Source organism: Humulus lupulus, chromosome 6 (genome assembly GCF_963169125.1).
Source record: "Humulus lupulus chromosome 6, drHumLupu1.1, whole genome shotgun sequence".
In the NCBI taxonomy this organism is placed as follows: domain Eukaryota; kingdom Viridiplantae; phylum Streptophyta; class Magnoliopsida; order Rosales; family Cannabaceae; genus Humulus; species Humulus lupulus.
This window is the reverse complement of record NC_084798.1, coordinates 204,672,269-204,683,849: the sequence shown is the minus strand read 5'-3', so window position 1 is coordinate 204,683,849 and position 11,581 is coordinate 204,672,269. Positions and strand designations below refer to the sequence as shown.

Sequence of the window (11,581 nt, the reverse complement as noted above, 5' to 3'; positions counted from 1 at the left end):
TCCCCAAAATTGCTTCAAAGTTCAAAGGAAGGAGAAGAGAAAGATGATGATCGTGATGAAGGAAAACAAGGCTCTATTTTTAGTTCTATTTTCTACGACCTTCAACTTATATATAGCCTAGGTCAAATGATCAAAATACCCTCCATGTTGAATTCATCTCTTAACTGCCCCCAAGGGAAAAATCGTCCTTTTCCACCTTTCTCATTAATCATAATTAACACTCTCCAATTCCCGCTATTCTCAAATACCAATAAAATCATATCCCATTACCCTTTAATTCCCGGTAATGCTCTAATCATCAAAACACCCCGAGACTCACCCCGAACCCCGAATTCAACCCAGTTATGACCAAACCGATAAGTTGTTACTCAAAGATCATCTCATGCCGAATAGCTCGAAAAAATCCAAATTATTATGTTTCCTCAACAATAGCTCACCAACATGCATGAAAATAAACAATTACACCCTCAACGAGCCAAATTACCAAAATTCCCCTATGATGAAATGTGGACCCACATGCATGCATTTAACATTATATTATAATATAATTCACATAAACATGCATATAATCATTTAATGGCATAATAAATCAATTATGGCCCTCCCAGCCAACTAATCCAACCATTAAACCGCATTAGGGATTTCAGGGCATTACAGTAAGAGTCAGGCCGACCACCCCTAGGGGGTCTAGGCTTGGTTGACTTCTCTATAGGTTCTGGACCTATCTTTTTTGCATATCGGTCTTTTCTCAATACTTCGTCGTTTTTCCCTGATTTGTGATGTCACGTGCCGCATTCTCATTCGCCATGTCATCCTCGTATTTTTTAGGGATAACATGAACTATTCATTTGTGTAATTTTTGTGAATCAAAGATCCAAATGAATAAGTTTGAATATTGGTGACTCTTAATCTTTCCTACTTGTTACCTTTTGTTACATCACACTTTTATCCTATCTTTATTTCTAATCTTTAAATCTCAAAAACACAAAAATATCACTTGTTATAATTTTCTCACATTATTTATCTCTAAACTTTATTTATTATTAACTTTATTTCTTTGCCTCCTTGTGGAATCGACTGCTCGATCTATACTACAACCATCACTACTGGAAGTCACATTTGGGCGTTAATCAATCAATTTAAGCATTCTTATTACATTTCCGAGATAAAATATGTTTGATTCAGTTTCAGTTAGTTTTAGAAAACAACATAGTACAATTACTGATTCTGATTGTTCCATATTTTATCCTCATTCATTTCTCCATTAATTTATTCCAATGCCGATTACAATTTAGTAAATGTGACATAATATCAATGAAAAACAACTTACAAGTAATGTGGGCTAGAAAATAATCAGAAACCAATATATTTTTAGGGTTTTGAATATCAAAACTATTCATTAACTACACCAGCAAAATAAAAAACAATATAAATGATTCAAATGAGAAAAAACTTGTAAGGATAATAAATTTTAATTTAAAACTCAAAGAAAAGGGTAAAAAATAACTTGTAATTATCAAAACTGGTGGTCAACACCATGGTGAGGAGAGAAATCATGATAGCTTTAGTCACATGCAAAGAAGATCGAAATGAGGAGCTCAACTTAGTTTTTACTATTTATATATATACTCCTATAGGCTATCTCTACTAACACTTAATGTAAAGTTAAGCATCAATAGGCTACGTACTAATACCTATAATCAAAACACGAAAGTTATGGGCATCAATGCCCTATTAACGCCACTAATTGTCGCCTATATATATAGCTGACGCCAAACACTACAACAAAATATACTTTTGATGACTCATTATAATGTCTTACACTATAAGTGTAAGACATTAAAAGTTAGAATGGTCTTTGACTACCAATCTTCAACGCTTTAAGAACAATTCTACTTATGGTCCTGATATTCAATCTCTTACTTTCACTGCTAGGTAAATTTCTTTCGCTTTCTTTGTTTTCGTTTTGTTTTTTAAAATGTTTTTGGAATGAGAATTTTACAATATTATGCGTGCTTAAATTTATTTATATTTATATGTATATTACATATGAACACTGAATATTATTGATACTATTGGTTCAATATTGCATACTACGTAAGAATCACAACCAATCCTAGTGCCGATTCTTGCCAGAAAACCACTTCACCTCATCAAGTTCATTTTATTCTTGCAAAATATCTCATGTATTTACAATTTCTTTGTGTGATATTTTGTTCACTACTACAAAAATGGTCATTTGTGATAGTTCTCAACTGTCACAATTGATTTTTTGCACCAGTTTTAAAAGTGACACGGAATCTCATGATGCAAACTAGCTTGATATTTGCGTCAGTGCCCAACTGTCACAAACATGGCATTTGTGGCAGTTTTCTACTGACGTAAACACCAAGCATTTGCGTGAGTGCCTAACTACCACAAATGCCACTTTTGTGACAGTTGGGCACTAGCTAATGCAAATTCTATATTAAAAAAATAAAAATAAAATGTTATGAACCTCGCCCCCTCGTCGCATAGCCTGCCCCTGCCACCCTATGCGAACCTAGCAGAAACAATATTCAAAATCAACAAAATCAGTACACAAATTCATAAATATACAATAAAAGCGATGATAACTTCTCAAAACTTCAATAACAATAACATCACCAATTTACAAGGCATAAAAAAAAAATATATAGAACAAAATTACAATAGAACTAAAAAAAAACGTGGAAGCCCAATCTATCTGAGCCATTGCCTCTGCTATTTGAAAAACCACCACCACCAAGAGCCTCTTGCAAAACGAAACCCAAGTCGTCGTCATTCTTCCCCGAGTTGTCGTCATCGTCGTTGTGAGAGTGAATGAGAGAGATAGAGATTGTAACGCCCTAAACTCCAGGGACCGTTACGGTGTGCCTTATAAAAAGTGCTAAACTCACTAATCGAGTCATTTGGCCAAAATCGTGTAACTAGGTATGATTAGCGGTTTAGGGATTAAAAATTTTGGTTAAGATATAATGTTTCACTAGAACGTTTAATGTATATATTGTGATCCCAAAAATATAATTTAAAGGTCTCTTACAAGAAAATATTTACAACCAGCCGATCTAAGCGGCAAAACAGGGTTTAACCCTAGTTCCCTTTTCAACCCTCGGTCATGGCGGTCGAGCAGCTGCATATGTACACGTCGTCACCTAAGCTCTCCAGCTCAAGGATGGTCCAGCTTTCTTTTGCATTTACCTGCACCACATAGCACCCGTGAGCCGAAGCCCAGCAAGAAAACTCAATATGCTCATGAACAGTAATAACATGTCATCAAATCATAAGGCACATGCCTAACAAATATAGTCCTATTCAAGCAGGCAAATAGGTTCATATAATGATGGGTATCTAGGATAAGAAATCCTGCCCTCCTGAGTGGATGACTATCAAGTCAATCCAAATCAGATAAATGATTTAATACTGGTGGTTCTGGTAACCATATCGGGCTTATAGCCCTAAATAGAAGAGTGACAGTTATAATAGTCAATAAAGTGGGTTCTGTTCCCATTAGCCATATGACGATAGTGTCACCGAGGCTTTATAGGTAAGTGATCATTTCACTAGTGATGGACCCAAAATGGGTATGTTTTAAAAATTTATACTCGTAAGCGCACGAATCGTATATGGAATATAGTGTTCGTGTAAGCACGAGAACGAACCCAAATGAGTTGTCTAAAATAAAAAAGAAAAATATTTTAAATCAAAAGTAATAAATTCTAACCTAGCTCCAAAGATTGATGAACTTTAATATTATGAACATAAAATAAAAGATTGAAAAATAAAGCTATTTAAGAGAATAAAAATAAGCCAATAATGATTTGAAAATAAGTGTTAAAAGAAAAGATTATTAAGATACTAGAATCCACAAAATGTAAGTTTAATAATATTTATTAGTATATTGATTCCCAAGTTTTAGTGATAGTTAAAATAAATCAAACTATCATTTTCAAAATAGATTTATAATTTTAAGCACAAATTACTTCTAAAAAGATAGGATTTTTCTTCACTTTTCAAAATTATAATGTCAAAGGATTTAGTGTAAATCAATCTAATGAAATAACAAATAAATCAATGAACATTATTTATAAGGCAAGACATAATATTTTTGTTCTAAGCATGGATGTGTACAATTTAATGACACATCTTACACAAAGAATATTATGATTTTGCACTAATGAAGAACAAAGTGTAAATATATGCCAACAATCCAAAATACATGATATTTAAGATGAAAGAAGATATTTGAATAAGAAATTTCCATAAACTTTGTTGCACAAAATGGGAAATCAACATACAAAATAAATACTATCTAGTTACATATTGTTTCATCATCACCTTAATAATCTTAAAAAGATTAGAAACACATAACTAGAATAGCAAATACAAACTAAAAATTACAAACATAAATAGGAAAATTTGGAGGATGAACCCCCAAATTTTTCCTCTAAAAATACATAGAAAATAACCAAAAAGAAGAAGAATATGAAGAGAATAGAGAGGTTTTGAAATGTGTAGAATTTTCGGTATGGTAACCTCCACTACAACAAATTTGACATACAATGACTCCCTACAATGTCTTACACCATTGGTGTAAGACATTAAAACTTATCAGGGGTTTTAAATGTCTAATGGTGTAAGACATTGAAATTTTTTATTAATGACTACAATTGGAAGACATTAAAAATGGTGGAAGACGTTGGAAATAGGTTGAGAAGTGGCCAGGGGGACATCTAATGTCTCACACTGGGAGACGTGGGACACGTGGCACGTCTCCCACTGGGAGACATTGAATGTATAGAGGGGTACATCCAACGTCTCCCACTGGGAGACGTGGGACACGTGGCACGTCTCCCACTGGGAGACATTGAATGTATAGAGGGGTACATCCAACGTCTCCCACTGGGAGACGTGGGACACGTGGCACGTCTCCCAATGGGAGACGTTGGATGTACCCCTCTATACATTCAATGTCTCCCAGTGGGAGACGTGCCACGTGTCCCACGTCTCCCAGTGGGAGACGTTGGATGTCCCCCTGGCCATTTAATGAATTTTGGGTCTTCTTCTTCCTCATAACACCAAACAGAGAGAGCACACCAAACAGAGAGCACGAAAGGGGTTGCGATTTTAGGGTTTTCAAGGTTAGTTTTTTTTAATTTTTATGAATTTTAGTTAATTATTTTGATAAAAAATCATAGGTTTAGCATTAGGATGAGTAATATACATGATTTTGTGTTAATTTTACATTTTTATGCATTTTTTTCTATACATTGTTAGATTTATTTGTTTTTCCATGGAGGTTTTTTTTATAGATTTAAGATTTCATAGTTTTTTTTTTAAATTAACCTATCACATTGTATATATTTCATTATAATATATATGTTCATGATTTTTTTTAATTTTTATCATTATTTATTTCGAAATTTAGATATATTTTTGTATGTATATTTACACTTTTTTTTTTTTTAAATTCTAACTATTTTGTTATATATATAGTTATTATGTTAAAATAAATTTATTAAATAATTTTAAAAATATAAATATATGCAAAAATTTATGTTTTTGTTGATTATTGAGATTTTAGGTTATGAAATTTTTTATTGATTTTTTGTTTAGGTTATAATTAGTGGCTCATTGGAGTTTTTTTTTATTTGTTTACCAATCAATTACTTATTAGGAATTTAGTGATATTTGTTTAGTAATGTTTAACATATTAATTAATTTAATTTCGTAGGTTGTGATTTTGGTGGTGAGATTTTAGAGAGTACTTTGCATCAAAACTTCTATATCTATCAATCACACATTTGAGGTAATTAAGTTTCTAAAATTATAATAATAAGTTATATATTGCTAGATATTTAGTGATATTTTATTTATTATTTATTAATTTATTTATATTGGTTTGTGAATTTAATAGCGAATTCGATTACTACTTGAAGTAATTTTGCTAGCTTTTGAATTATTAATTGCAAGAGGTAAATATATATTCTCTTACTTCTACTTTTAATATTATTAAACAAATGTTAGAAGAGTTTGAATATCTTAAATATTCATCCATAGTGAAGTAGGTTCTGAGATTAAAATTGTGTGCTGTGGTGATAACGGAAGGTTGAGAACTTGTGTGTATTAGTGAAGTAGGTTCTGAGAAATTTGACTGTGTGCTGCGGAGCTATAAGGAAGAAACTTATTGTATGTTGTTTGAATTGTTTGTTTTGCTATTCACATGTAGATGGTTAGGTCACTATTATAGGGGAAATGCTGCCCGATTTTATCTAGGATAATAAACAATTAATTTTATATATGCATTCTATAAGGAAGAAACTTATTGTATGTTGTTTGAATTGTTTGTTTTGTTATTCACATGCAGATGGTTAGGTCACTATTATAGGGGAAATGCTGCCCGATATTATTTAGGATAATAAACGATTAGTTGAGAACGGGCATTACTTGATTGAACATGCAAGTCCCAGGCATTACTTGAGAACGGTATTATTAATTAAAATTTACAAATTATTTTTGAAACTATAAATGTAATCAAATAATTAATTAATATATTTTACTTTATATTTCTTGCAGCTAACAAACACATCATATACAGAGGCACAAATTGATGAGTTGCGACAAGAATGGGCGACATATGTGTTGCCGATAATCCAAAGTTACCGACCTCGTTGATAGGTTTTTTTTTAATTTTTTAACTCTTTCTTCATACACAATGCAATATTTGTTCATTTTGAATATTTCTAACAAATATTGTATTTCTTGTATATATCTAACAAATATATTTTTTTATTTCAATTTAAATTAATATTATTTCAATTTAATTAATTTAAATTTAGATTAAAATAATTTCAATTTAAATTAATATTATTTCAATTTAATTAATTATTAAATTAATTTCAATTTAGATTAAAATAATTTCAATTTAAATTAAAATAATTTCAATTTAAATTAATATTATTTCAATTTAAATTAATATTATTTCAATTTAATTAATTATTAAATCAAATTAAAATAATATTAATTATAAATTTATTTAATTTATTTTTTTTAAATGTGGGAGACTTTCAATGTCTCCCATTGGGAGAGGTGGGAGACTTCCCACGTCTCCCAATGGGAGAGGTGGAAAGTCAAATTTTGACTTTCCACCTCTCCCATTGGGAGACGTGGGAAATGACTCACCTCTCCCAATGGGAGACGTGGGATGTCTCCTAGGGACTTCCCACGTCTCCCATTGGGAGAGGTGAGTCACTTCCCACGTCTCCCAATGGGAGACGTGGGATATATACCTACAATGACCCTAGCAACAACGTCTCACTAAGTGGGAGACATTGTAGACTTCCAATGTCTCCCAATTAAAGTCATAAAACCTCTATTTTGTTGTAGTGCTCCCCCAAAATTGACATCCTAAATGGTCTTCAAAACTCCATATTTATAGCCAAAATGAGGTATTAAAATAATAAATTTAAATTGATTAAATTAATTTAATTAATTATAATATGGAAAATATGGATAAATTATAGGGTGTAATAATGATGTTTTGGGGTAAAATGTGTAGAAAGTGGGGTAAAAAGTGGCATTTTTTAATAGAGGGGACAAGAGTACAAATTGTGGGCTCAAGGAATTTGAGGCATGCACGGGTGGCTAGGCAAAGTGGCTGGCTGATGGCAAGTGGCTTATGGTGATGATGGGCCATGTGGGAGGCTTAGGCGTGGAGGCTTGGGAAGCTGCTGGCAGAAGCTTCACGTGTGGGTCTTGTGGTGATGGTGGAACGGCTGGCAGCAGCTGAACGTGGCTGGGAAGGAGAGGCGTGAGGTGATGTGCTTGGGCTGGATTGGCCTCGGTTGGGAGGTGAAGGAAGCTTCAGGAGGCCAGGCATTGGGCCTGGTGGCTAGCGGCCCAGCTGGAAGCTGGGATTGGAGTGGGCCACGGCTGGAAGGCTTGGGCCATGGAGAAAAATGCCAACTTATCTTGCTTTTCCTTAAAATGCCACACTTTTTCTTCATTTTTTTTTGGCTTTTCAAACACCAATGCAACATTGTTTCCTACAAAATGATTATAAAATAAATTAAAATTAAATATTTTCACTAATAAAATATACCATATGACTTCCATGAAAATATTAATTAAAATTTAATTTACATAACATTTATTTTCAATAAAATCATATTTTTAGCATTCAAATTAACAACACAAATTTCAAATAATTAAATTACAACATAAAACAATAAAATATCTATAAAAACATATAAAAATCTAGAAAATTACAATAATCCTAATAAATTCAAAATTACTTAAAAACTTAATAAATTACTTAAAAACTCAAGAATTAAGCAACAATTAGCACATAAAAAGTGATAAAATAACTCTATTTTGTAGAGTTATCAACTAGCTTGAACAAGATAGGTGCTCGATGAACTAGTCACCAATATAACCTATCGGATGACCATAGAGTCACAACCATGGGATTCCGCTCCCTAACCCTGTGACAAACTGTCACCTAGGCCTTTGGCTCTGGCTCTGAGTAACTAGTCCTAGACTAGCCAAGCGCTTATAATTTTCATCGACCTTAGGGTCGGTCTAGCATTAATGCTCCTAGAGTCATTCAACGCCGATATTGATTAGATCTAATCTTTTATCGGCCCTACGTTCATGACGCTTATGCCGTCTTCGGCTCTTAGGTCAGTAATACGCGACCGGTGCCGACCCTGACTAGTCAGTGCCATACACAAGTAAGCAATGCTACCAAACATATATCATATGTCAAATATCCAAATACAGGGCATTCAACATGCTTACTTAACAATTGCTAGCACAATTAGGATCATGCATAAACACAGAGGCTCAAGCTCTGACCAATTTCATATCCAATATTCACGGCATGCCCTAATCACATGTTTCTCGTGCATTACATGCATCACATTTAGACATCCAACATGCATCAAGAATAACCATGCATGTCACATATACACAGGGTGCAGTTTTCTTACCTCTGGTTCGAGCGAGAATTAGAACAAGAACGACCCTTGAGAACGATCGATCCTTTAATCCCTTAGCGGTCACCTAGTCATAACCAAATAAAATATCCGATTAAGGAGAATTAACAATAATAGGGTCTTGATCTAAACCCCACTCTTGGGACCCCGAAATGTACCCACACGGTGAGTAGATTAGATCCCGGGCCTTAAGGATTGAAACCCCGAGCCAAAAACCCTTAGAAACACTCAAAACGGGGTTCTGAAGAAACAGGGTAGCGCTATAGTGCTACCCCCATAGCTCCCCAGCACTCTTCATAGAACCAAAACCTCCCCAGAACCTCTTCAGGTAGCGTTGTAGCGCCCCTTACTAGGCGCTGTAGCGCTATCTTCAGCCAGAATTTGCCCAGAAACCTCTTCCTTCGATTCCACCATTTCCAACCCAAATCAAAAGCTTCCAAACATCAAATTAAGTCCTAAATAAACCCAAAAACCATCTCCACATGTCCTAGGCACCATAACCCCAATAACCCTAGCCAAAACTCCAATCAATTCCCAACTTTCAAACTAAAAAACCAGTTGAAACTCAACTAGGAAAACAGAGCAAAAACAAGAGTTCTAATGGCTAAAAACTCACCTCAATCTCAGCAACACACCCTCTTCAATGGTAGAGCATAACCCTAGCTTGGTTCCTTGGCTTGGTTCCTCAAAAGAGCTTGAAAATCCAAAGAGAAATGGGGAAGAAAAACCATCGGGAGAGAAGGAGGAAGTGGGACTCTGTTTTTGGTAAGCTTCTACAGCCTTAATGGCTGATATAAATCCATAAGGGTGAAAAGACCTAAATGCCCTCAAGTCTAAAATAAAACCTTAACAGCCACCAAGGGCAAAATCGTCCTTTCACACCTATTTCGTTAATCATAATTAACACCCTCCAATTCCCGCTATTCTCACTATTCTAAAATACCGATAATTCATATCCCATTAGCCTTTAATTCCCAGTAATGTTCTAATCATTAAAATCACCCCGAGCCCTGAACTTAAACCCGTTATGACCAGACCGAACACTTGCATTTCATGATCATCTCATGCTGAAAGGCTCGAAAAAATCCACATATAATGTGGAACCATTCATAATTCACCCACATGCACGAAAATACACAATTACGCCCTCAACAGGACAAATTACCAAAATACCCTTATAATTAAAAGTAAACCCATATGCATGCATTTATCATCATATTATAGTATAATTCACATAAACATGCATATAATCATCTGATAATATAAAAAAACCATCTATGGCCCTCCCGGCCTCCTAATGAATGTCCTAAACCTTATTAGGGATTTTGGGGCATTATAGAGATGGTGTCGTAGATGAAGAGAGAGAGAGAGAGATCGGGTCTGAGAGATGGAGAGGGTGGCGACTCGTGGAGAGAGTGAGAGGGTAAGGGTTAGGGTAAAATGATGGATTTGGGCTGATAGGTTTGGACCCATAAAAAATTAAAAAACATCATTTGTGACATTTTGTAACTAACACAAACGAGTTCATTTGTGTCAGTGTAAAACTGACCCAAAAATGTTAAGGTTTGCGTCAGTTGCGTCAATTACAAACTAATACTCTCCACTAACAACGCTAGTGTTACAACTAACGCAAATGCTATTTTCTTTGTGGCAGTGCCCAACTGCCACAAATATTAATTTTTGGTCAACGACATTAGTCAACAATATTGACTGACGCGTTTGACTAATACAAAATAGGTATTTTGGTGTGGTGGTTAAATCTTTGTATAGAATTGGTTAAATAGATATCGTTATGATTCTGATATATTTGTATATATAGAATTGGTGAGTGGTAGAAATTATATATGGTGTTTGATTTTATTTTGATCAATAAATATTGGGTAATCTCATTTATTTTATAATTTATATTTTCGGTTTGGTGAATTTTTTAGTATAATTTTTTTTTATTATCACATGTTACGTCTCAATTTATATTAATAAATTCATTCAATTTTATTTTATTAATAATATATTTTCAATATTACTAATTATTAATATATATAATTATTAATTATATATAATATATATTATTCGGATAATAAAAACAAAAGAAAATATAAAATTAAACCTACGATGTCTCTCATAGGGAGACGTGGCAAACTTTCAACGCATCTCTTTAGGAGACGTCATAGATGCTCTCATTTTGACACCCTACAACGTCTCCTATAGCGAGACGTTAGAAATCTGTCACGTCTCCTCTTGGGAGACGTTAGAGGGCCACTAACAATGACCCATATTTCAATGTCTCCTCTCATGGGAGATATTGTAGACTTTCAATAACCCTCATATGGAGTCATAAAATCCACATTTTATTGTAGTGAAACTGTGAAGTAAAATGGCCATATTGTAGTAGTATATGTAATTAACCAACCTTTTTTCCAACACTACAAAAAATCTTAGTTTTAGTCACAATAAATTTTGTGACTAAAAACAAAAAATTTGTGACTAAAAAAAACCATCTTACTTATGTCATCACTAAAAAGTCCGTGCTTAAAAGTATTAGTCACAAAAATCACAATTTGTCGTCA

The 11,581-nt window shown here is 33.7% G+C and overlaps 1 long non-coding RNA gene across 2 annotated transcripts; it reads left to right on the top strand.

Annotated features, from left to right (window-relative positions):
• The first annotated feature begins 5,007 nt into the window (after positions 1–5,007).
• Positions 5,008–6,873, top strand: LOC133784399 (uncharacterized). Of its 2 annotated transcripts, none has more exons than XR_009871324.1 (4): positions 5,008–5,159; positions 5,753–5,827; positions 6,386–6,504; positions 6,617–6,873. It is a non-coding gene; the product is annotated as an uncharacterized LOC133784399 (long non-coding RNA). The 2 variants fall into 2 exon arrangements; XR_009871325.1 differs by having other exon boundaries at positions 6,248–6,504.
• Positions 6,874–11,581: the final 4,708 nt, after the last annotated feature.